This window comes from Aethalodelphis obliquidens, unplaced genomic scaffold (genome assembly GCF_003676395.1).
Source record: "Aethalodelphis obliquidens isolate GAN/ISIS:26980383/991018 unplaced genomic scaffold, ASM367639v1 scaffold39, whole genome shotgun sequence".
Taxonomy (NCBI): domain Eukaryota; kingdom Metazoa; phylum Chordata; class Mammalia; order Artiodactyla; family Delphinidae; genus Aethalodelphis; species Aethalodelphis obliquidens.
The window spans coordinates 5,918,209-5,944,240 of NW_020837983.1; the positions used below are offsets into that span (position 1 = coordinate 5,918,209).

At 42.8% G+C, this 26,032-nt stretch overlaps 1 non-coding gene across 1 annotated transcript; it reads right to left on the bottom strand.

Moving 5' to 3' along the window:
• Positions 1-21,969: 21,969 nt before the first annotated feature.
• Positions 21,970-22,098, bottom strand: LOC113633451 (small nucleolar RNA SNORA70). The gene has a single exon (XR_003438209.1). It is a non-coding gene; the product is annotated as a small nucleolar RNA SNORA70 (small nucleolar RNA).
• Between the last annotated feature and the right edge of the window lie 3,934 nt (positions 22,099-26,032).

The window sequence follows — 26,032 nt, forward strand, 5'->3', positions numbered from 1 at the left end:
TTCCCTACCCCAGTCTGGGAATCATCTGTTTTCCTAAGGAACTCTGATTTTGCAGTGGAGAAGAGTGCTTAGAAGCCAAGATTTGGGCACTAGGTGTGCTTTGTGTTCTTATGGTGTCCCTGCCCCAAGGCCTTCTCAGTGGACAGAACTGTGAAATATGTGTATGTATATATCTATAAATAAATAATAGATATAGATACATGTGTATATATGGGCACACATACACACGGGCTTGCCTCGGGCAGGCTGCTTGATTTCTGACTCCTCAGGCCAGGTTGCCCCCCCCTGCATGAACATTCTTCTTATCCTGCTTGATCTGCCCTGTTTTTCTTTTCACTAATTATCTCTTTGTTTCTAGAGTTCATCACATCTTTTGAGTCTTTAAACTATTTCAATGACTATATTTTCATTTCCAAGGTTTCAAATAAGCTTTTATAATCATCTATGATATCACAATTATATATTATCAGTTTTATAACTTTTTGTTCATTTTAAATGTCATCTTTCTCTCATTTATCTCTCTGGGCATCTGAAGCATGTTTATTTTATTTTTGTGTGAAATTCTTCCGATACAGTTTATTTTGTTTAGAGTAAATTTATGTTCAGGTTTGTTGGCTAACTTTCGTGGTATTAGATTTCTTGTATTTTAGAGTTTTGGTTTGAAGATGTATTTATTTACAAGTTTTTAAAAAATATATATATATTTATTTTTATTTATGTATTTATTTATGGCTGTGTTAGGTCTTCGTTGCTGCACACGGGCTTTCTCTAGTTGTGGCAAGTGGGGGCTACTCTTCTTTGCGGTGCGCAGGTTTCTCATTGCGGTGGCTTCTCGTTGCGGAGCACAGGCTCTAGGCTCGCGGGCTACAGTAGTTGCAGCATGCAGGCTCAGTAGTTGTGAGACACGGGCCTAGTTGCTCCTCAGCATGTGGGATCTTCCCGGCCCAGGGCTCGAACCTGTGTCTGCGGCTTTGGCAGGCGGATTCTTAACCACTGTGCCACCAGGGAAATCCCTGAAGATTTATTTTAAGTGGGAGCTTTTGTTGTTGTTTTGGGTTTTTTTCTCTTCCTCAACGTCCATCATTTCTTTTTCTTTGTTATTGTTTAATTTTTTGCCTTTATCTCTGGGCTGCCAGGCCTTAAAATTGAGCTTTGATGATAAACTTAATTCCTTGTCATGAAGCTTTGTCTCTCTGCTCCCATCTTCCCTGGCTCACAGCTTCTTATGAATCTATAGCCCTCTGTATTAGATCAGTACCCTTTTATTTTCTAGCTTCTTTCATAATCAAGAAACCCCAAACCTCATGGCTTCATGCAGAGAAACTGGCTTCATACCTAGTGGCAAATGGAGCACCTTTAGTTCCTATTACTCTGCCTTGCTTCCAGCAGCTCCTGGCTGCCACTGCTTCTGACTCCAGAACCCAGCAGACCCACAGCCTCAGCCCTGATTTTAGATATTTAAAGATATTTTGAGTCATATCTATATATTAGATGTGTCTTATGATTTCATCTTTTTCTGTTTTCATCTATTATTTGGAAGAGAGGGGAAGCCAAATTGTGAAGTTACGGAGCTATCTTGCCTGGGAATCTTATTCTTATTTTTTTAAATGTATAATTCTGTGAACCATGGACCTTACTTAGTGTAATGGGACTTCTCTATAACTATTAGCCATATGGACCCTCTTACTCATGCCCTTGACCCTGGAAGGCAGGAATGTACAGCCCTTCACTTCCTATTCCTAAGTATGAGAGGGTCTTACTATTGGAGGATCAAAGTGTGATTCCTGGAGGATCAAAGTGTTACTCTTGGGGGATCAACCACATTTGGAGTTCAGAAGATGGTAAAAATCAGTTTTCTTCTCTTCCAGATTATTCCAGTCCATACTGAGTGCCCTTAGATAGGCCTAAGAAGTCTGTTCCCTGGTCATCCCCTCCCTTCTTCCTCTCTCTCATGGTCTTCTCTGCATGTCCCAAGGTTCCCTGTTCCTCCTCCAAGCTTCTGTTTTTTCCTCTCAGTGGAGCTGGGCACTGGTGGAGGTGGTGATGCTCTGTGTGCTTTAGGTCCTGCACACAGAGGGAGGGGAGGTCATGAAGAAAACTGATTGTTTTCAAATATTCTGAGAGCATAACTCTGGTATGTTATTTTGTTAAGTGTCTTGACCTCTTTTCCCTGCATTTCAAAGATCCTCTTCTATTAGGCTTTGTGGCCAGGTTCGCTGAAAGGTGATTTTGCTCCCAGTCCCAGAAAGGCCGTGTGAAGGGAAAGCAAAGCCCTCCTCCTGTGCTTTTGCAGAATTAAGTTGAACCCCATGAAATGTGACAGAATATAAACCTTTTGGAAAATTTCTGTTGTGCATTCTAAGGTTTTAGACTTAGCAAACTGAATCCAAGGCTTATCTTGAAACTTCTAACCCACCCTATGAAATTGGATCAAAACAAGCAACACTTTTGAGGGATAAACTAACAGAGACAACTAGGTAGAATCCAATTAAAAATGTATCTTAAACATAAAAGGACTATGACAGCAATAGAATGATCTGTTCATTTTAAGACAGAAGACTTCTAGTTTATGGGAGTTAATTTCATTTCTCCAATTATTTCAGAACTTAATAATGTGGTAAATACTTGAAGTTATTTTACTTTATTTGAAAAATAATTCATATCAGATTTTTCAGTTCTTTGAAATAAAATCTGCTGGGTGCCTCCAGAGGCTAGAAACTCTTGTTTTGCATTCTTACCCAGTTCAGGTTTTCTGCCTCTCAGAAGGGTGTTTCCTCAAAGTTGTACAGGCTCTGTAATCAGCCAGTCTTATGTCAGAATTCTCTCCCGATATTCTGATTTTATTCACTTTGTTCTGAAGAAGAGCCTGTTTTTAGACAAGGGGGGCAATGGCGGTAGAAGCAAAGGGCCATCTGTCCACCCTCACTCCCAGTCTCCAGAGGAAAGAAGTTTTGTTAGAGGAATTAGTTTGCTGCTGAAAAGCATTTGGAGAGTTATATTGTCAGGTACCAAGTTCTGGGGGATGTGCAGTAGATAAATGGCCTTTTTGACCTATGACATTAGTAATTGATCATCTGCTAGAACGAACCAGGAAGGGAGGGCATCTGGGAGCGGGAGAGACCTCCCTCTGACCAGGAATTCGTAAATCCAAAGGCCTCAGTGACCTGCAAGACCCTGTTCTTGTTTGGGTGCCTCCTAAAAATAGACCATATTGTAACGACACATGCATGTTTTATAGTCCCATTTATCTAGGTATGACAATATTAATTGAACTGTCAAATTGCTGGAGACCGAGCTGCTCGGTACAAATACTTGGAATTACAGAGAAAGAAATTCCCAGGGGGTCAAGGCAGCTAGACTCAATGTGGAATGTAAAACTCACAGGGGTAGTGCCTCCTGTCCACCTTTATCTGGTCAGAGATTCCAGGGAGCTGCCCAGCTTATTCATGCTTGAATGATTACATTAAGAAGCCTGGATCTTGCAGAGGTGTCTCTGTCTAAGGCAAACATGTGTGCACAGCTGGTTCTGTTACCTTAAAATACCAGTTAGCCTTGAATTAAGGCTTTGATGAAGGACTTCAGTGTTGATCTTGGGAAACTCTCTACACACTAATTCAAGAGGTGTGTTAGCTAAAGAGTTTGGGGCATAGGTTTGGAGATGCACTCCGAGGGGAGAGGGAAACAAGGCATTCTTTTCCATGTTATCTACCTCTGGATGTGGAAAGGTGTCACCCCTTACCAGCTTCTGAAATTTGGGTTGGGAATGAAAACACACATTACCATTGATTTCAAAATGTTTAGTTCATTTCATCATGAATATAGCATTCAGCATTTTCTCCAGGGACATATGGCAGTGACAAACTCTAAAAGATGCAAGAGCGGACTTAACTCTTGTTCTTGTAAATGGCAACCTGGAATTCTAACTGCCCAGGATCCTCTGAAGAATAAATTGTCAGTCCAGTTTTTGAAACTGTCGTGAAACCACTTAAAAATTTTATGTTTGAAAACCTTCCCTGAGTTTGCTATTTTAAAAAGTGCTGTAGTGTGGAATACATGTGCCTTAAGGAAACAGTCCTGGAAACTTGTCTAAGGCAGGTGAGTTCTAGCCTCTGCCTGGTTGATCTAAGAGAAGCACCATTGTATGGAAATTTTAAGTAATGTCTAGCTGCCTGCTTCCATCCAGAAAGCTGTTGGGAGAGTGAATATATCACTTCCTTATTTTTCACTCATTGCCTTTACCAGTTACCTCCCAATTGGGACTTATCGTTTCCACAGTACTGACTGTGCTCACTATTGTCTCCCTTCTAAATGAGATGATATATGTAAAATTACTTTGTAAATTGCATGCCTCTTCTCAGTTAGATTATCCTTTTTCTTACTTTATCTTTCTTTGCTCCGTTCTCTCCATTTGGAGCCCCCTCCAATTCTCAGTATTCATCCAGAACCTTCCCAGTTTTCTGAGGTTGGCACATAGCCGCCTGGAGCTAACTAGATGTTCAGGAAAATACCTAAGTAATAAAACAAAAGGGTCATCTCAAGACCCAGACTTGTCACGAAGCCTGTCCAAGTCATCTCCCAGTGATGCATCTGTTAGGTGGCTTCCTACCATGGGTACAGGCATGGTCACCATCTGTGGGGCCACCATTATCTGGGGGCTGCTGTCACCTGAAGCCGCCGAGCTGCTCTGTGCTCCCTGGGGCCCTCCATGTGCCAGAGTCACACTGCTTTCAGGGCAGAAGTGGAAAGCATGGCTATGTCCTCTTCTCTGCTACGCTGTGCTTTGAGGGTACTATTTACAATAGTTCTGCTTTGTCCCAATTTCTCACTGAGAGTTCAGAGTAAACACAGCTGTACATTCTTGCCTAACATCTCTCAACCTCCTTGTAATTCAGATAATTCCAAGTTAGAGACATCCTGCTGTACTCCATCCATCCACTTATTTTTCCGCCAAACCATTTACTGAATCTTCTAAGTGTCAACCACTGGGCCAGATACTTAGGATAAGATAGTGATATGTAGATAGAGCCCTTGCTGTCAGGAATTTAGAGGCATGAGACTGAGCAGACTTTGTGTGTCTGCTTCTTTCGTCTTTGGGTGTTTTCCCTATAAGACTTCGCAGACTCTCAACAAGTGGACTCTCAGCAAGTCTGTCCCACTCTTCAGCCAGGCGAGGCCAGGCGGGTGTTATGGGGCCGCGTTTCACAGCTGTCGCAGATGGTGGAGGTGGCAGGCAGTGTGAGGGAGGAGGGAGCCTCTGGGCCTTTTTTCACTCCCTCCAAAGATCACACGTGTGGGGCTTACCTTTCTACACTAACCTGTGCCTCGCTCAACGTCAGGACTCCCACCCTTGGTTTCAGGAGATTTATAAAACTGATGAGCTATTGAATAGGGCTTGTCCAAGGGGGGCAGTTTGGATGGGCAGGGCAGATTCTTGGGTGGTATGCAGCTGTAGAAGGAAAGGCGGAAATGAGTATAGCTGAGATGCTGCCCGCCACAGGTGATAAAGGAGTTCATGGGAGTGGTGCCTGAGAATCTGCAGCTCTGGGCTGGGCAACCATGTGCATCCTCGGTGCTGGTTACTGGCCTCAGATGGGCAAGAGCCTGGGCCATCTCTCAGAGCTGATCCAGCTCCTTTTGGGTGGTCCCTCCAGGTCTGGCCTCCTCTATATAGGTTCACAGAGCCTTGCCCACTCAAGCTTCCCCCTTCTTAGGCTGGGCAGCTCTCCTCTGGTCTCTATATCCACTCTTTGGCTCTCCATGAATTTTTTTCTCCAATCCATTAATTTGAGCAGTTTCTCAATGAGAGTGCTATTGGCAGTGTGATAGTTGAATAATACCCCCAGCAATAATTTCAACTCACCCCTACTTCCCACCTCCATCATGCTTGAGAAGGAGGTACCTCATATCTTACAGATCAAAACTACCAGCTTATGGGCCAAAGTCTAACCTTTGTTTTCTTCAGATTTTAGCTTTTGATTTTCAAAAATCTTTCTTTTTCTCTCAGAAGGGCTGATTCCTACAACATAAACATGTTTGGCTTTCCACATTCATGTTTCTATTACAGATTTTAACCAACTCTGTAGAAGTTCAGGAACCGAACATTAAAAAGTTCTCTTTGCATCTCTGCTGTAATTCTGCCTGGGGCAATGAATATGTCCTGGCAACTCCAAGGAAAATCTTTGTTTAAAAATTTCAAATTTGGACTTCCCTGGTGGCGCAGTGGTTAAGAACCTGCCTGCCAAAGCAGGGGACACGGGTTTGATCCCTGGTCCAGGCAGACCCCACATACTGCAGAGCAACTAAGCCCGCAAACCACAACTACTGAAGCTTGCGCTTCTAGATCCCGTGCTCCGCAACAAGAGAAGCCACTGTGATGAGAAGCTCGCGCACCGCAATAAAGAGTAGCCCCCGCTCACTACAACTAGAGAAAGCCCGTGCACAGAAATGAAGACCCAATGCAGCCAAAAAAAAAAAAAAAAAAAAAATTCAAATTTCATCTCAGTGCCCATGTCTGAGACTCTCAGCAGAAAAAATAGAGGTTAGGCCTTAGTAGAGCTCCTCCGTACATTACCTCTAACATTCTAATTTGCTGCCCCCTCTCTCCACCCTTTATCAAGTTAAAGAGAAACACAGAGTGTCCAAAGCTAAAATAGAAAAGCCATTTGCTAGGAGAGAGGCACACTGATTTAGCAAAGAGATGACGAAAGGCATCTCTAGTTTGAGACGAACAGATCTGTAGCAAAGGCAAGGACAACTTTGGAGAAAATTCAGAGTAGTCGAGGGTCCCAGACCCTCAGGTCAAAGTTAAGAAAATTATTCAGAAAAAGAGAAGCATATCATTAGAAAAAAATGTGTGAAGTGGATAGGTAGATCACGAAGGAAGAGATGTAAATGGCCAAGAATATTTGGCTTGTTTTACCAGAAACTGAACAGCAATCAGAATGGCAAGGAGTAAAAAGTCTATTAATACTAAGAGTTGTCAGTCGGGTAGGAGGGGTGAGCATTTGTCTGCTTTACCATTTACCACTTGCGTGTCCAGAGCATTCTGGAGTATAATTTGACAATGTTTTAAAATTCTTAGAAAAAGTATACTCTTTTTTTACTCTTTTTTTTTTTTTGTGGTACGCGGGCCTCTCACTGTTGTGGCCTCTCCCGTTGCAGAGCACAGGCTCCGGACGCGCAGGCTCAGCGGCCATGGCTCACGGGCCCAGCCGCTCCGCGGCATGTGGGATCCTCCCGGACCGGGGCACGAACCCGTGTCCCCTGCATCGGCAGGCGGACTCTCAACCACTGCGCCACCAGGGAAGCCCTCTACTACTGTTTCATTCTTCAATTCACATGGAAGAAAAGTAGGCATCCAGAAGAAACTTAAATCGAATCTCTAGTGAATTTGAAGGTCTGAAGTTTTTCTCTCTTCTTCCGTTTGACCATGGTCCTTGTCCTCAAAGAATATTTATCTTGTAAGAAGGAAAAAATAGTAAACAAATAGCTATCATGCTAATGCTAAGTATAGTGTGAAAAAAATTCTGTGAGAATGGTTAGGGTGTGCAAAAAAGGGACTAGTTTGTTTCTAATTGCGATGAACCAGGAAAGGCCATCTTGCTGGGTTTTTAAAAAATGTGATAATTTTATTAACTGTAATATTATTTTAAAATGCGCACAGGTGGAACCACAAAATCCGTATAACTTTTCACTTCCAAGGTATTTTGTTCTATTCGGACTGTTATAGTGTTTAAGAACTTACAAATCAGTTGCAAATGCAGCTAGCTGAGATACTCAGTCCACTAAAAACCAATTAATTAAACTTATCTAATGTTAATTACTCACAATTGCCTGGCAGATAATTGATCCTCATTAAACATATGTTGATTCCGTCTCCCCTGTCTCATGTGTGGGAATGGTTAGGGATTATAGGGGGATTATTAGAATTATTGGAAGTCTCAAATTTGAACTGTATACTATAGACCGGTATTTTATTATTTTTATGTCAGGAAGACTCTTAAGGGTTACATTGTTTACATCCTTTAGTGAATAAATAACTATGCCACTAGCTTTTGTGAATGTATTTCTGAAAAGTACAAGAAAATGTTTTATTTGCCTTAATCAGCAAGCAGGTTAAACATTCTTCCTGCAATTTCATGTAAGTGTTTAAATTTATTTCCCAAACCCTCATGAATATCAAAGGGTAAAAACTCAATCTCAGCACACAATTAGTGACTTTATATATATGATTCTCATTTGCTCATTACAACGTGTATGTATAATAGTCTCTGAACTCCATGGCCCCATTTCTTCTTCCCCTTGACCCTGCCAGCCCTTGTTTCACTCTAGCTTTGTGCAATGACCTCCACCCCTGCCAGCCTTTTTGTCTGGCCAGGCTTACATATGCGTAACTGAAATATCATGAATTCCAGATGAGTGGGATCCAAATTTGTGAGGTTGTTCTATATGCTTATTAATTCCACTGTCCCACACAGGTGGAAATGTGGTTTTAAGAGATGTTGGACGCTGTGAATTTTCCCTATGCATTGCAAGGATGGAAAACACACGTGCTAAGTAACTCAGCTGACCGACTGTAAGAGCTCATTTTACACAATAGCTCTTAAATTTTTATAACGGCCTGGCTTACTGTTGGTGGTCTTGTTACTAGGCTTCAGTAATTGTACTTTGGGACTCTGTCTAACAGTGGAAGCATGAGGTAACATTGCTTTATGATTTCTTAAATGAGTTAATACCTGGGAGGTGCCCTTGCCCTTTTACACCAATTAAACAGCATTTCCTTGTCTCTTAGCTTATATTAAATGCATTTAAAAGGACAAAAGAGTTTCTAGAGGGAATAAAAATGTACTGGACTGAGATTTAAAAATGTACCTAGTAAATGTCAAATCCTGCATCCAAGCTTATGGTAGGAACCTAGGTAGTGGTCTACATCATCATGTGTTTGAAAGAACACCAGCTGCTGTAGATGAGAGATGTGTGTGTACATGGAAAAGAAGTGGAAAAACTGGGTCAGCATGGTGACAAATAGTAGGCCAACAATGGCTTTCTTTTGAAAAAGGTAATTGAAGCAAAGTGGTTTTAAAGTTTCACTTATTTAATTAAAAGTCCCAATTATTCATTCATTTGAAGCTACCTTTTCTTTCTAGGTTCACCATTAAGACTGTTGGTTCTGGTGCCAGACTTTCTGTCTTTAGCCCAGATTGAGTACAGGGTGAGTTGTTGACTTTTGTAAGCCCCGGTTTCCTTATCTGGTTCATGGGGATGGCAATAGCATCTGTTTCCTAATGTTGTTGTGATGTATATTAAATGGAACAATCCTTATAAAGCATTTAAGTAGCAGGATGCCTGGACTCAGTGAATGCTGTTAATTTACGGGTGCTTCCTCATCTACAGACGGTGTTATTTCTGCTCTAGACTTGGATGATGTGATATACTTTCAAAGTTTTTTCACACATCACAAATCATATCTCATTTGATTCTTCCCATTGTTCTTTGAGGTAGGCAGAGCGGGGGTTATTTTCACCCAGTATTAGTCAGGGTAGGTTAGGCTGTAGAAGCAAGTAGGCTCCCCAAAACTTTAGTGGATTAGCCCGATCAATATTTATTCCTTACTCATGAAACAGTCCAAGGAAGATATTTTGGTTAAAGGGCAGCTTTCTTTTCTTTTTTTAATTTTTATTTTTTTATTGAATTATAGCTGCTTTACAATGTTTCAGGTGTACACCACAGTGATTCAGTTTTATATATATGCATATATTTTGTTTTGGATTCTTTTCCATTATAGGTTTTTATAAGATACTGGATATAGTTTCCTGTGTTATAAGTAGGTCCTTGTTGTTTATCTGTTTTATATGTAGTAGTGTGTATATGTTAATCCCAAATTCCAAATTTATCCCTCCCCCACCTTCCCCCTTTGGTAGCCATAAATTTGTTTTCCATGTCTGTGAGTCTGTTTCTGTTTGTAAGTAAGTTTCATTTGTATCACTTTTTTTAGATTCCACATATAAGTGATATCATATGATGTTTGTCTTTGTCTGACTTACTTCACTTAGTATGATAATCTCTAGGTCCATCCATGTTGCTGCAAATGACATTATTTCATTCTTTTTTACGGCTGAGTAATATTCCATTGTATATATATACCATATTTTCTTTATCCATTCATCTGTCGACGGACATTTAGGTTGCTTCCATGTCTTGGGTATTAGTGCTGCTGTGAATGTTGGGGTGCATGTATCTTTTTAAATTAGAGTTTTCTCCAGATCTATACCTGGCAGCTTTCTTTTACAAGGTGATTCTAGGACATATTTTCTGGCTCTGCCCTCTTCAATGCGTGGCTATCTGGGCTTCCATCATTAACCAGATGCAACTGGTGGGAAGAGAAAAAGGGGGCATGTCAACTTCTTGGCCTGAAAATGGCACACACCACTCCTGCTCATATTCTGTTGGCTAGGAACGACAGTCACACCGTCATACCTACCCACAAGGGAAATGAGGAGCTTCCTGTGCCCAGGAAGAAGATGAAACAGATTTATGGCGAATAGCTGGTAGTCTCTGCCACATACTCATTTAACAGAATGAAACTGGGGCCAGGGAAGCTGAAGTGATTTGCCCAATGTGATGTAAATATTTGTAGCCATCATCCAGCCTGTTGGGATATGTGAATCCTAGCTGGAGTCATAAATGGGACAGTGAAGAGGACACAGGAGGAAAGGAAGAGTGGGCTGATGGGATAGAGGGCCAGCCTTGATACTGGCATGGAGATGCCCCACCAAGCAAATTCCCCGGGGATTCTCACAGCAGCTTTTTTAGTGCCTGAGGCAAACTTTATCTTCCACTTTGCTTGCCTTTCTTGCTGTTTCTTGTTCCCATTTGTAGATGCCTAGTGGGCAGCTAGGCCCGGGTGAGGGAGTTTCAAATCTCCACTGAGATAAAACAACAGCACCTCTCCTGCTGCTATTGTTGCAGGCATCCTGGCTGCGGGCTCATGGAGAAAACCTTGAATCAATTTGTCTCCTGGAGGCCAAGGGGTTGGCTGCCTGCCCTTCACAACTTGTTAAAATGAACACATAGACTCTGGGGGTGGGGTGCAGCTAAATCTGTGGGGTGATTCTCACCCCATGATCCTTTCTGCTGCTTTTCTCGAGTTCTGGGATGTCAGTGTCACCGCGCTGGGAGCAGAGAGTGCCGAGCCTTCCATCGCTTTTCTTCTGCACCTGAAATGCTTTTAAATGTAACACTTCAAATTTGCTGGAATTTTGCCCAGATACCTTTTCTCTCCCAGCTGGACTCAAACACTCACCCAAAGCTGTTCCTTTGGGACAAGAGTCTCAAAAGACCATGGCTCTTACCTTTCTGAGAGGTGATTAACACCCAGGTCACATATGCATCAGACACAGTCTGAGGGGCTCCCCCTCCGCCCTGGCCAATGGCCGATTGGACCAGCCAACACGTTTTGTTTTACTTGACATGAAAGCTGGTTGAAGTTAAGCAGGAGACATGTTTTTGTTTCTTTAATAAATAAAAGTAAGGACCCTCTACATGAATAAAAGTAAAAGTCACTCCCCTGAGGTTTTTAGGCTTCCAAAAATAGTCCCCAACTTAGCCAAGGCTAATGCAGCCAGAATTTCCATGGAAAGCTTCACTCGTGAGGAAGAGGCGGTGCCAATGGGTGTACAAACAGGCCGCCATCCACCAGTGCCCCCAACACCCCCGCTTCCTGTCTCAGTCACTTGGAGTTTAGAGAACAGGTTTTTGAACTCAAGTTCATTTTCTGGTTTGAGATAAAGACAACAGAGGCAGCAGCAATATTTCTTTATCGTGGAATCCAATTTGGGGGCTGCAGGGGGACGGGTGAGGTAGATTTATGACGGGAGGGTTGGGGGAAATTTGTACCTGTCAGTCAATGAGGGCAGATTTCTTAAAAAAAAAGGAAAGACGGGGCAAGAAAATTCTACTAGGTAAACTGACGTTAAAAAAAGAAAATGCGTTTTAAAGCAGCTTTTTCTTCCTCTGAATAATTGATTATCATGGCAAAGGTCAGCTGGTTAACAGCATGAGATGTCTTCTACTATATTTAGCTGGAGACCCCTCTCTGCAGGATTTGCTCCCCAGTGCGGGGCTGCTCCAGACAGCACACCTGTGGACCGCTCACCTTGTCTACCTGTGGCCATGGCCGACTTTGTCTCCTTGAGCAAAAGGTCAGAGCATTTGTCTGCTTAGCAAACTTTACTGAAGTTCAGGGTTTCAGGAAAACTATTAGAAATGTGAGAGAAAAAGAACCACACCAGCCAGGGTGATTGCACCCATTCTGCTGTGGGGCACCTTAGAAGTTGTGATGGCTTGAGGGAACCGACGTGGAAGTTTCAGGAATACAAATTTAAAAATAAGCACTTTTTTTGTCGTTGGGGAGGGAGGGAGGGTGATGGTAATGTTTTTAGCTATTAAAAATTCAGCTTTGCTTAGTAAAGAGTGCTTAGTTGCTTTAAAACAGATTTTCATTATTTTATTATTTTTATTATATTTTTTTTATAAAAGACACTCCTTTCATGGCAGACATGGGCTTGTTGCCATCGGGCTGTGGAGCTCCACCCACTGACTTTTGTTTTTTAAATGATATTTTAAAATATTTATTTTGTTTAGTTATTTATTTTGTTTAATTTTTGGCTGCATTGGGTCTTAGTTGCTGGCACGCAGGATCTTCACTGAGGCATGCGAGCTCTTCGTTGCAGTGCACAGGCTTCTCTCTAGTTGTGGGGCGTGGGCTCTCTCGTTGAGGTTCGCGAGCTCTGTAGCTGTGGTGCTCGGGCTTAGCTGCCCCGTGGCATGTGGGAGCTTAGTGCCCCAACCAGAGACAGAACCGGCGTCCCCTTCATTGGAAGGCGGATTCTATTTTTTTTTTTTTTTTTTTTTTGCGGTACGTGGGCCTCTCACTGCTGTGATCTCTCCCGTTGCGCAGCACAGGCTCCGGACGCGCAGGCTCAGCGGCCATGGCCCACGGGCCCAGCCGCTCCGCGGCATATGGGATCTTCCCGGACCGGGGCACGAACCCGCGTCCCCTGAATTGGCAGGCGGACTCTCAACCACTGCGCCACCAGGGAAGCCCGGAAGGCGGATTCTTTACCACTGGACCACCAGGGAAGTCCCCTAAAATAGATTTTTAAAGACGAATCTGTTCTTCACTAAATCAGGGTAATTTTCAAAGAGTTCGAAAAGCAAAATGTGAAAATCCTCCAAGGGGCACCTAAGCTGAATAAAAGAGGCAAACGCTCTTCCCTGCCATTTCAGGACATTACTTGATTTTTCTCCTGTGTCCTAATTTGGATGGATGTGTATGGGGGTAGTGGCGGTGGTGTATATGTGTGCGTTCAGTCTGGAGGGGTTTTATTATGTACATGACCTATCCGAAATTCGCTCAGTACTCCACAGTTTGAAAGACAGAAAAAACAAAATGGAATGGACAATGATTATAAGTATTATTTCACTGTGTTTTTTTTTTTTTTTTGCGGTACGCGGGCCTCTCACTGTTGTGGCCTCTCCCGTTGCGGAGCACAGGCTCCGGACGCGCAGGCCCAGTGACCATGGCTCACGGGCCCAGCCGCTCCGCGGCATGTGGGATCCTCCCGGACCGGGGCACAAACCCGTGTCTCCTGCATCGGCAGGCGGACTCTCAACCACTGCGCCACCAGGGAAGCCCCTATAAGTATTATTTTAATTTATACTTTTCCGTGGGTCAAATAACCATGACAATGCAAAGACTTTTAAGAGCAAGTCCCCCAAAAGTCACCTCTGTCTGTGGCTGGGGGAGGGGACGAGGGGCCAGGAGGGGCTGGGATGAGGGAGTCATCCTTTCCCACAGCAGCTCATCAGCTAAGTTAGGCTTTTCATATAGAGATCCTTGTTCAGAGAAACTAAAACTGCATCCCTAGTCTTTCTTCAGAAACTTGGTAGCCCTGCTTGGTGAGATGATCAAGCATTTGATGGCATGAGAGACAAAGGTGTGTTATTTATTTCCTTTGAAATAATGGGGAGAATGTAGAAGAGCTAGTAACTGAAAAATAATACATAGCATATTCTCATTCTCTAGTCTTCAAAGAAGGAGTTTTAAAAGGACCTCACTTAAATTTTTCAAACAAAACTAAAATCATGGCTCAATTTTTTTTTTTTTTAGCTGAGAAAGAACTTCTGCACTGCAAAGGAAAATTCTTCTTGGGCAGAAGTGTGTTTACCCCTGGCATGCTGAAACTCTGAGATTCTGTGAAAATGCCCATTTTCATGCTTCTAGTGTTGGTTCCCTTTCTTGTTCAGTTTTAGCTACACACACACTTAAAACAGGGATCCTATCCTGTATGTTTTGATGCCCAAACCTTCAGATATTTGTTTTGTTAGAAGAATATAGTGTCACTCAAGAAATGTTTGAGTCTCATGAAAGAACCTTTTCACTGTAAATGTTCAAGAACTCAGATCCACCAATGAATTCATGTCTATGTAATGGGAAAACATCTGGGTAAAAGGTACAACAAGATCAGTTTATAAAGGAGATTTTTTAACAGTGCATCAGATTTTCAAATGCTAGTACACCCTGGCAGTGCACCTGTTGTATAAAGCAAGGCTTCCTTTTATATAATAACACCTCCCTCCCCTTCAAGCTTTCTGGCATAGAATCGTAAGTTTCAGTAAACAAGCCCAGCTTTACCATATGCTGTGCCTTTCACAACTTCACAGACTTTGGTTTTAACCCTGCCCAGTCTTCATCTTTCTGACCTGTCCCCATAAGGAAGTTTCTTTCCCTTCCCGGTGACAGTTTCTGTTGTCTTCAGACCAGTGTACTTGCATCTCCAATAATTAGAATCATGGACTGTTGCCTGTCTTGTAGGACACCTAGACGTCACTCCTAATTTACAGTTGAAGAAATTGAGCCCAGAATGGTAAAAGGGACTTTTCCATCTCAATGTGAAAATAAGTATCACCTGCTTTGTTGCCTAAATATCTCTCAAGGCTTTTACCTCCTCTCTCTCCCCATAACCACTGCCCGCCCGGGTCAGACTCATCTCACCTTTTCTTTGGACCCTGTTGTAATAGCCTGTTGTCTGGCCTTTCCTAATCTTCCCCTGCCCACTTTACACTGGCTTTTTCTACTAGAATTAGGTTAATCAGTCTAAAATATGAATATGGCTACTGCCACTTCTGTGCTAAGGTACTCATTGCCTTCAGGATGAATTCCAAGTTTCTTAGCCCAGTGCACCAGCCGCTCTGTGACTTGACCCCTACCTGTCTCTCTAGGCTTACTTCCCATCCTTTTTACCTCACTCTTCATGCTTCCTTAATATTAAACTGTTTGCAGTGCCCTGCATCCATACCACTAAACTGTCACTCGCCTGTGCGTGTGGTATTCCTGTATCAGTCTGATGTTTTGGTTGCAAGTAAATGAAACCAACCCTAGTTAATTTAGGCAGAAGAGAAATTTCTTAAAAGGGTATTGGTATTTGTTTTCCTCTTTCTGGGAAAAAAAGAAAAAAGAAAGGACATTGGGAGGCTTACAGAATTACTGCAAAGGCTGAAGAACTAGGTCAGAAGCTACCCAGCTGAAACCGAAGCTCAAATCACGCTCTGGGGCAGGTCCACTGAGGTTGCACTGCTGTAGCCTCCGCATTGCAGCCTGCTCTGCTGCACCCTGACCCTGGGGGTTGGGGTCTGCCCTTTGGCACCACTGTGCATGGAAGCTAGACCTTGATATGGCTGCTTATAGCACCAGAAGTGATTTTTTTTGTGATCTGTATTTCTTTGTGTCCCTAGCTCCCAATCTCACAGTTTTGGCGCACGTATCTGCTTGTCCAAACCTAAGTCACATGCCTGTCCCTAAGTGCTCAGGAAGGGGGAAAGAAAGTATCAGAGATGTTCTCCGTCTATGCTGAGGATCCCACAAAGCTTCAGAAAGAGGGAAATTGCTCAAACAAAGGAAGTTCAGATGCTGTAGAGCCGCAAGAGTGACACTTGTCCAGTAAGATCCCTCAGCCTTTATGAGCTACCCATGTCTGTTAACAGCTTACTTTCATGCACTCTATCACCTTTATTCATCTAGCTAATTCTTGCTCATGTTTTAATATAAGCACAGGTGTCTTTGCCTCAAGGAAGTCTTCCTTGCACTCAGGTTGGGATTTGTTTCTCCCTTAGCCTTTTGGGCCTGTTTATGCCTTATCGCTTGTGACATTTTCTTATGTTCCTACATAGGTATTTGTGTTCAACTCTTGTTTTTAAACTCCCCAACGGTAGGTACTGTGCCTTAGGTATCTTTGGATTCCCAGTGCCTACCACAGGGTTTGGCTTATGGACATGCCTGATGCCTTTATTCATTCATTTGCTCACTGTTTGTTGAACTGAATTGCTGAAGATTACATAAGTAATTGGTGGCAGAGGTGGGAGTAAAACTCAAGTCTCTTGTCTTTAGTGGTTCTAAAATAACAGAAACAGGCACATCCCTCCTTTCCCTCTCTTCCACTCTAATCCTTATTGATTTTTTCCCATGGTTTAGATTCTGCCACACTTCATCATTTTCAGTGGATTCCTTTCCCAACCATTGCCATGGCAAATGGTTTAAGGAACCCAGATCTGTTGAACTGTAAACTGTGGTTCTGTCCTGGATATGGAATAGGCAAATGCAGAGAACTTTTGGGAAAATGTATGCAGCTACGAGTTGGCTTTGAATGATTATACCTCAAATTGAATCAGGCTTCTTTGGTGCAGAAGTTCTAAAAGATCAATGCTTTGGCCTGTGGACTTTCTGGCCAAGAAGTGCGTGCACTTTTAAGAGGAACATAAACACAGCTCACGCTGGTCATACAGCAGCTTGGGTAGGTGGATTTATACTTCATCAGACAGTTGGTCCCTGGGTAGAAATGTGGGCCAAGGGCCAGGAGACCCTGGTTCAATTTCCAGTTAAGTCATCTCTGTTTATTTCTCACAAAATACATATTTAAAAAAATTTGAAATTAAAACGTCATGCTTAAAACACTCTACAGTAAACAGAGGTCTTAAAAGAAGAGCTGTTGCCAGCACCACTTTTTGTTAAAGCTGTATCCAATTTAAAGTTTATTTTATACCCAGGATACAGAGCGGTGTGCAGAGTGCTACAGAAGTCACTGCACATCTGATCTGACATTTCGGCAGGCCTTTTCCCTGAATAGGATACTCACAAACTTGGGGGCTGGCTTTGGGCATTGATGGATGCGCGTGGACGTGTCCATGGGATACTGGACGTTCGGTGTATGCCTCTACGGCCTGCTTCTTTCTGCTGTGCTCCACAAAAGTCCTGTTGATTTTACCTTTTAAGTAACTCCTTTCTCTTCATCTCCTCCCCTATCCTGGTCCTATTTCTGTCACCTCCTGATTTGTCTCTCTGGATCCCCTATTGCCACTATCCAGTCAGTCCTGACCATTTCGCTTGCAGTACCCTCTCTACTCCATATACATCTGTGGCCTCCTATTGCCCTTAGGATAAAGGCAAAAATCCATAACATGGCCCAAGCCCTTAGGTCTGGTTCCATCAAGCTCTCCAACTTGGTCTGGCATCCACCCCCATAGCCCCTGCTTTCCCTGGGGCAGCCATACCGGGCTGTCAGTCTCATGAGCTTGTGCTATGTCCCTCCTCCCCCAAGGACACCCTTAGGCTGTTCTCTCTGCTTGGAAACCTCTCCTCAAAGCCCCCTCATCTCACCCACCCCGTGCTCTTCACCTAGTTAATGCCCACCTATTGTTCCGATTTCAGTTCCGAGGTCACTTCCTTAGGAAACTCTTCTTACCCTCCTACTCCCAGTGAGACCTCGTTGTTTATACTCTTACAGCATGGCAAGAACATTCTTTTCCTTTTCAGCATTTATCATCATTTGAATTTACACATTTATTTCTGTGATTATTTGAATAATCTTGGTGTCTGTCCTAACACCAGTGCAAACATTTTTCAAGCACTTACTGCATACTTGGCAATTTCTAAGTCCTGTCAAAGCATTAACATATTTAATTCTCACAAAAACTGAGGAAGTGTGTCCTATTACTACCCTTCTTGAGGGCTTAAGTAACCTGCTCACAGCCACACAGCAAGTTAGCATAGAGATGGGATTTGAGCCCAGACAGTCTTGCCCTAAGTATAAAGATTGAATCAAGACCCTGCATTGCCTTCTCAGTAGACAAAGATTTCTCAAACTTTGTTTCATTATTGACCTTTCAAGGGCCCCTTTTAGACATTCCTTACTGATCTTCCTCCCATGAATTTTTTTTTTTTTTTTTTTTTTTTGCTGTACGCGGACCTCTCACTGTTGTGGCCTCTCCCGTTGTGGAGCACAGGCTCCGGACACGCAGGCTCAGCGGCCATGGCTCACGGGCGCAGCCGCTCCGCGGCATGTGGGATCCTCCCGGACCGGGGCACGAACCCGCGTCCCCTTCATCGGCAGGCAGACTCTCAACCACTGCGCCACCAGGAAAGCCCGCCCCCCCCGCCCCCATGAAATTTTAATGTTACAGATAGATGTACTGTTGTGGTGGGCATAATGGCTCCTCCTCTTCCCACCCCTCCCCCCAAAGACATCCACGTCCTACACCCTGGAACCTGTGAATACATTATATTGCATGGTATGGGGAACTTTTGGCTGCAGATGAAATTAAGGTTATTAATCAGATGACCTTGAGCTAAGGTGATTATTCTGTATTAGCCTGGTGGTCCCAATGTAATCACAAAGTTTCTTATAAGTGAGAGAGGGAGGCAGGAGGGACAGTGTGAGGGAGATACAGTGTAAGAAAGACTTGACTGCCATTGCTGGCTTTGAAGATGGAAGAGGCCATTAGCCAAAGAATATGGGCAGCTTCTTGAAGCAGGAGAGGCAAGGGAACAGATTTTTCCCTAGAGCGTGAGAAGGAGCACAGCCCTACCCACACCTTTTTTCCAGTCCAGGGAGTCCCATTTCAGACTTCTGACTCCCAGTACTGGAAGATAATAAATTTGTGTTATCTTAAGCTATTACGTTTATGATAATTTGTTACATCAGCAATAGGGGACTAATACAAAAATGCAACTCTGTGTCTGTATGTATATATACATACACATACATATGATTGCATAATACATTGCACATACTATATGCATATCTGTGATTTGTACATAAAATGAGTAATTTTCTTCAGCACCCAGGAACAACTTTTCACCCCTGGTGGCAATATAGCCTCTGTTGAGAATGCATGTACTAGACTGTGAGAACAAGAATCATCCTGGTTTTGACCACTACTGTAGCTCCTGTTCCTAGCATAGTGCCTGGCACATAGTAGACACTCAATAAGTATTTGTTGACTGAGTGAGTGAATGAATAAATGGATGAATGGCTATGAATGACTTGAATTAAATAACCTGCTTATGAAACATAAAAAGGGCTAAAGAGCTCCGTGTTGGAAGTGAGTGAATCAATGTTTTTGAATAACTGTGAGACTGTAGTGCTGTGAATGCTGTTCATCTCCACAGATTTATCAATGTCCAAGGGCACCTGTAGCATTGGGTTAAAGTGATCTAAGCACCAGCAGGAGGGGCCTGGCCATGTGGGCTCTGGGGTGTGCAGAGAGCACAGCAGTAGGCAAATGGCCTCAGTCTGCCTGAAGTCTGGGGGGTAATTGGATGAAGTAGCCTCACGTATTTGGAAAAGGAATCAAGATCTACTGTGAAATGGTGAAACTTCTTGGTTTACCAATGACCAAGCTTTCTGTATACCAGGCTCCTTTTCTGTACTGTACACAAAACCCAGGCAGAGCCAAGAGCTTCAGGGCAGATGTTAGCCCTCTTCCCCTCCACCCGTCAAGTGTCCATTTGGAAGGAGTTTTCCAGGGCTAGGATTTTGGTGGCCTTGCTTTTGTAGGAGAACCTACATCCCCATGTGGTTTTCTGACCACCTCCCTGGGTCTGGGGAAGGTGCAGGCTCTTCCCGGGGCCTGCTCTGTGTCTGTCTCGTGGCGATGACGGGAACGCTAAACTCCTTTGGGTGACAGGCCATGCTGACTTTGGTTCTGCCCCTGGCGCTGGTGAGTTCAGCACATTTCTTTCTGACTCTCCTAGAGATGCTGTGTGGGACAATCAGGCAGAACCAGCCAATCAGGGTGAATCCAGGGGGATGAAGTGTGGAATGTGTTGAGCTCTGCACTTCCATGCCAATGGGGACTGGGCAAAGTCTGGAGGATTGTTGGGAGGGGGCTGGGGGTGTTTGGGGAGGTGGCCGAAGTGGGAGTGGGGCACAGTGCAGCACAGGAGGCCTCTGGGGGAGTAATTTCTCAGGCCTCAGAGCCTCTCTTGGCAGAGTCCTTCACTTCACTTGATCTCACCACACGGCAGTACTGGTCTCCAGGGCCTATGCATAGCTAACAAGGAACACTTGTCTGGCGTTCATGTTTACAAATAACTTTCCTGTATAAGATCTCGGGATGGTGAGTCTTGAGGGGGTCTGGTCTAACCTTTCTGTGGTTGTTTTGTTTCTGTATTTTAGCAATCATTGATTCCAATGCCTACTATGTGCGATGATAACAGCAAACAAAAACATTTGGATTGCATTTTCCATTCAACGTATTTTTTGACTTCCATTAGCTAATTCATATCCAGTCCTAGGAGACTGGATCTTATGCCTTCATTTTTCAGATGAGAAAACTAAAGTTTAGCAAAGCACATGAACATACACTGTTCATTAGGCTATGGAAAATAATAGTATGATCTACCAAAATATGTATGTACTATAAGTGCTTTTATTCCTTTAATTCCCAGAGCCCTGGGGGTAGGCATTAGTATTACTCTCAGTTGACAAGTGGGAAAATTGAGGTGCAAGATGGCTAACAACTTGCCCAAGCTCAGACAGCTACTAAGAAGAAGCAGGATTTAAACAGGTAACCTGGCTTCATAAACTAGAGTTTCAACCACTCTGCCATTCTGCATCCCTTCAAAGTGGTATTTCCAGTGCTGAATTCCACACCCTTCTTTCATCTCTACCATGGTACCTTTCTATGCCAAGCAATCTGAGAAGGACAATGACATCATTTCTGCTTACAGTCTGGATGGGGGAGTTAAGTTGCGCACTGGGTGATTTTCAGGGCAGAAGGCCGTATGTACTATGGCAGAGGTCAAAGGGAGCTCTGAGGGACCATAAAGAGTGGCCCAGGAGACTTATACCTTGTGGTCTCCACAGCCCCTTCCCTGCTGGTCTTGCCCATGCTGGCCTTCCAGTGGAGTAGCTACTCTTAAGTGGAGTAGCCTTTGCAGTTGTCTGGATTAGTCATTTTGACGTCAGATTTGGGGTCTGGGGGCCATGCCCCTGGGAAGTTTCTCTTGGAAATTTTCCACCATATGTAGCATGACCAGAAAACATAGAGGTCATCAACAAGCAAACTGCTCAAAAGAAGTATCCTAAACTGTCCTATACCAGGTGCCTGAAGACAGAGATTCTTTGGGCTCTGGTTTTCCTTTGCTGGTTTCTTAGAAACTTGGAAGGATCATCTGTTGCTGCCTCTGCTAGGTGCTGCCTTTTCTTTTCCTTTTCTTTTTGACAGGAAAGTAGGATTTATAGGTGGGCGTAAGGTGGGGACAAGGCTCTCATGAGTGCAGGGCCTGCCATGTGTCCAGGGGGCCATGATTAGGGGTATGTTTGACCCCACAGCCATCTGGGATGAGCTGCTTTTCTGTCACCATGTTTTCAAATTCATCCACATTAAACTTAGCAAATCCCTACTTCTTGGAGATGTGGATCTTCTGGCGGCCAGGGAACTTGAACTTGGCCTTGCATAGGGCCTTGATCACATGCTCCTTGTTCTGCAGCTTGTTTTGCAGATGGACATTATGACTTCGCCAATGTGGACCCTGGCCACTGTGCCCTGGGGCTTTTCAAAGGCACCATGCATACCAATCTGGAGCCTAGATTAGGGACAGCATGCCAGATGTAAATGTCCACTGGAAAGGGCTGTCTCCAAGGTCCCTCAGGGCAACCCATGCAGGCAACAGGCTGCGTACACTACCTAGGAGTTTGCAGCCATTGCACACCAGGCCTCCATGGAGGAAAAGAGCACAGTCAGCTTAGTTGGCTGCAAATAGGTGCTCCCTTTTCTAATCTTGGATTGAACCCAGCACTCCATGGCTACTTTCTCCCAGCCACTAGCCCAACTTAAGCTTGACATGCCCCCCTTGGACATCATTTTCTAGATTTAAATGCAATCTTTTGTCTATATTTTGAAAACTCCAAATTAAGATATGTAGGTTTGGCACATATTTATATACTTCTGGGAGTAATGATTTAAAATATTTGAAATTAGAAGTGGCTTTAATTTCTTAAACATATGGTTACTGCCACGCTACCACCATAATTTTGCCAGAATCCCTACAGTCTGGCTGCTGTAATCATCTCTCTCTTTTGTTAGCCATGCAAGAAACTCTATTTTCTTCACTGGGGTTCTCTCCCCTTTTTTTCCTTGCCCACACTGAGTCTATGCCTTTGTCATCACAGCTTGAAACTCCTGGATCCTTGGCCAATCAATGCCTTTATATGAGTATTTAGGGGACATTTGTTTCTTTAGTGTGGGCTTTAAAATTAGTAAACCCCTCCAAACCAATTGGCATATAATTTTTTTGGATATTTGATATTTGGGAAATAAGTTACATAGAAGTTTATCTCATTCACTGGTAATGATCTTGGATAGTCTTGCTTTGTGTCTTATAGCAAGAAGGTGATAATTTCCATGCATAATTGTATCACTAAGTAATATAAAACCATTTGATGTCATGTTTGCTTAGCATTTTGCTCTTAACCTTTATGTAGGTTTTAGTACGTGTGTTAGAGTTATTTGTTTTCCTGTCTGTTTCTCCCATAGATGATAAGTTTCTCACAATCAGGAATCCTTCCTCATTCATCTTTGCATTTTCAGTCCTAGCATGGTGCTGGGGACAAAATATATGTCCAAAAAGTGGTGTAGAAAAAATCAGATTGATGTCTTTGATCAGTTTCATAAATGATCTACTATTATCACTCACTGAGTCATAACTATATATTTATGTCTCCTTTACCAACCATTAAGTTTCTGGTTTGGGCCATTTAGTACAAACTATAGATTAAAATGAACAGTTATATGCCAACAAGTTGGACAACCTAGAAGAAATGGATACATTCCTAGAAACATACAACCTACCAAGACTGAATCATAAGGAAACAGAAAATCTGAACAGACCAATTACTAGTACAGAGATTGAATCACAATCAGAAACCTCCCCTAAAACAAAAGTCCAGTACCAGAGGGCCTCACTGGTGAATTCTAGTAAACATTCAAAGAATTAATACCAATCTTTCTCAAACTCTTTCAAAACATTGAAGAGGAAGGAATGCTTCCAAACTAATTTTATGAGGCCAGCATTACCCTGATACCAAAACCAGAAAGGGACACCACAAGAAAAGAAAATTACAGGCCAATATCCCTGATGAACAAAGATGCAAAACTTCTCAACAAAATATTTGTGAACAAAGTTCAACAATACATTGAAAAGACCATGCACCATGATCAAGTGGGATTTATTTCAGGGATGCAAGGATAGTTCAGCATCTACAAATCAGTCAGTGTGACACATCACATTAGCAAAATGAAGAATAAAAATCATATGATCATCTCGATATGTGTGGAAAAAGCATTTAACAAAATTCAACACCATTTATGATAAAAACTCTCAACAAATATGGGTATAGAGGATACATGCCTCAACGTGATTGAGGCCATATATGACAAGCCCATAACTAATATCATACTCAGTGGTGAAAACTTGAAAGCTTTCCTCTAAGATCAGGAGAAAAACATGGATGCCTACTTTCACCTTTTCTATTCAACATAGTATTGGGAAGTGTAGCCAGAGAAATTTAGGTGAGAAAAAGAAATAAAAGGCATCCAAATTGGAAAGGAGAAAGAAAAACTGTCACCATCTGCAGGTTATCTGGTATAATATATAGAAAAATCTAAATACTCCATGAAAAAAGCTGTTAGGACTAATAGACAAATTCAGTAAGGTTTCAGGATACACAATCAATACACAAAAAAACTCTGGGATTTCTTTCTTTTAAATAATTAATTAATTAATTATTTATGGCTGTGTTGGGTCTTCATTGCTGTGCGCAGGCTTTCTCTAGTTGTGGCGAGCGGGGGCTACTCTTCGTTGCGGTGCACAGGCTTCTTATTGCAGTGCCTTCTCTTGTTGTGGGGCATGGGCTCTAGGTGCATGGACTTCAGTAGTTGTGGCATGCGGGCTTCAGTAGTTGTGGCTCATGGGCTCTAGAGCGCAGGCTCAGTAGTTGTGGCGCACAGGCTTAGTTGCTCTGCGGCATGTGGGATCTTCCTGGCCCAGGGCTCGAACCCGTGTCCCCTGCACCAGCAGGTGGATTCTTAACCACTGCGCCACGAGGGAAGCCCAAAACTCTTGGATTTCTATACACTACAAATGAACTATCAAAAAGAGAAATTAAGAAAACAATTCCACTTACAATTGAATCAAGAAAAAGAAAATACCTGGGAATAAATTTAACCAAGGAGGTGAAAACCCTGTATATTGAAAACTATAAGACATTAATGAAAGAAATAGAAGATGCAAATAAATGGAAAGATATTCTGTATGCATGGAATGAAAGAAACAATACTGTTAAAATGTCTATACTATACAAAGCAATCTACAGATTCAGTGCAATCCCTATCAAAATTCCAATGGCATTTTTCACAGAAATAAAACAAATAATCCTAAAGTTTATATGGAACCACAAAAGACCCCGGATAGCCAAAACAATCTTGAGAAAGAAGAACAAAACTGGAGGCATCACACTCCCTGACTTCAAACCATATTATAAAGCTATAATAATTAAAACAGTATGGAATTGGCATAAAAACAGACACATAAATCAGTGGAACAGAATAGAGCACTCAGAAATAAACCCATACATATATGATCAATTAATTTACAACAAAGGAGCTAAGAATATACAATGGGGAAAGGACAGTCTCTTCAATAAATGATGTTGGGAAAACTGGACAGCCACATACAAAAGATTGAAATTGGACTCCTGTTTTATACCATACACAAAAATTAATTCAAAATGTATTAAAGACTTGAACATAAGACTGGAAACCATAAAACTCCTAGAAGAAAACATAGTCATCTCCTCTGCATAGGTCTTGGCAATGATTTTTTGAATCTGACACCAAAAACGAAAGAAACAAAAGCAAAAATAAAACAAGTGAGACTACATCAAACTAAAAAGCTCTGCACAGCAAAAGAAACCATCAACAAAATGAAAAGGCAACCTACTGAATGGGGGAGAGAATATTTGCAAATCACACCTGATAAGGGGCTAATATCCAAAAAATATGTATGGAAGTAACCTAAGTGTCCATCGACAGACAAATGGTTAAGAAAGATATATATAAACACATACACATAAGACACAATGGAATTACTCAGCCATGAAAAAGAGTGAAATCTTGTTATTTGTGACAGCATGGATGGACCTAGAGGGTATTATGCTGAGTGAAATAAGTCAGACAGAGAAAGACAAATACCATAGATTTCACTTATATGTGGAATCTAAAATACAAAAGAACAAAAATAACAAAAGTCAGGGGGTGTGGGGGTAAGTGAAATTGGTGAAGGAGATTGAGGTACACACTTCCAGTTATAAAATAAATAACTCATGGGGATATAATGTACTGTGTAGGGAAAATAGTCAATAATATTGTAACACTTTGTATGGTGTTGGATGGTAACTAGACTCATATGATGATCATTTCATAATGTATGAAAATATCAAGGGGCTTCCCTGGTGGCGCAGTGGTTGAGAGTCCGCCTGCCGATGCAGGGGACACGGGTTCGTGCCCCGGTCCGGGAAGACCCCACATGCCGCGGAGCGGCTGGGCCCGTGAGCCATGGCCGTTGAGCCTGCGTGTCCGGAGCCTGTGCTCCACAACGGGAGAGGCCACAGCAGTGAGAGGCCCGCGTACCGCA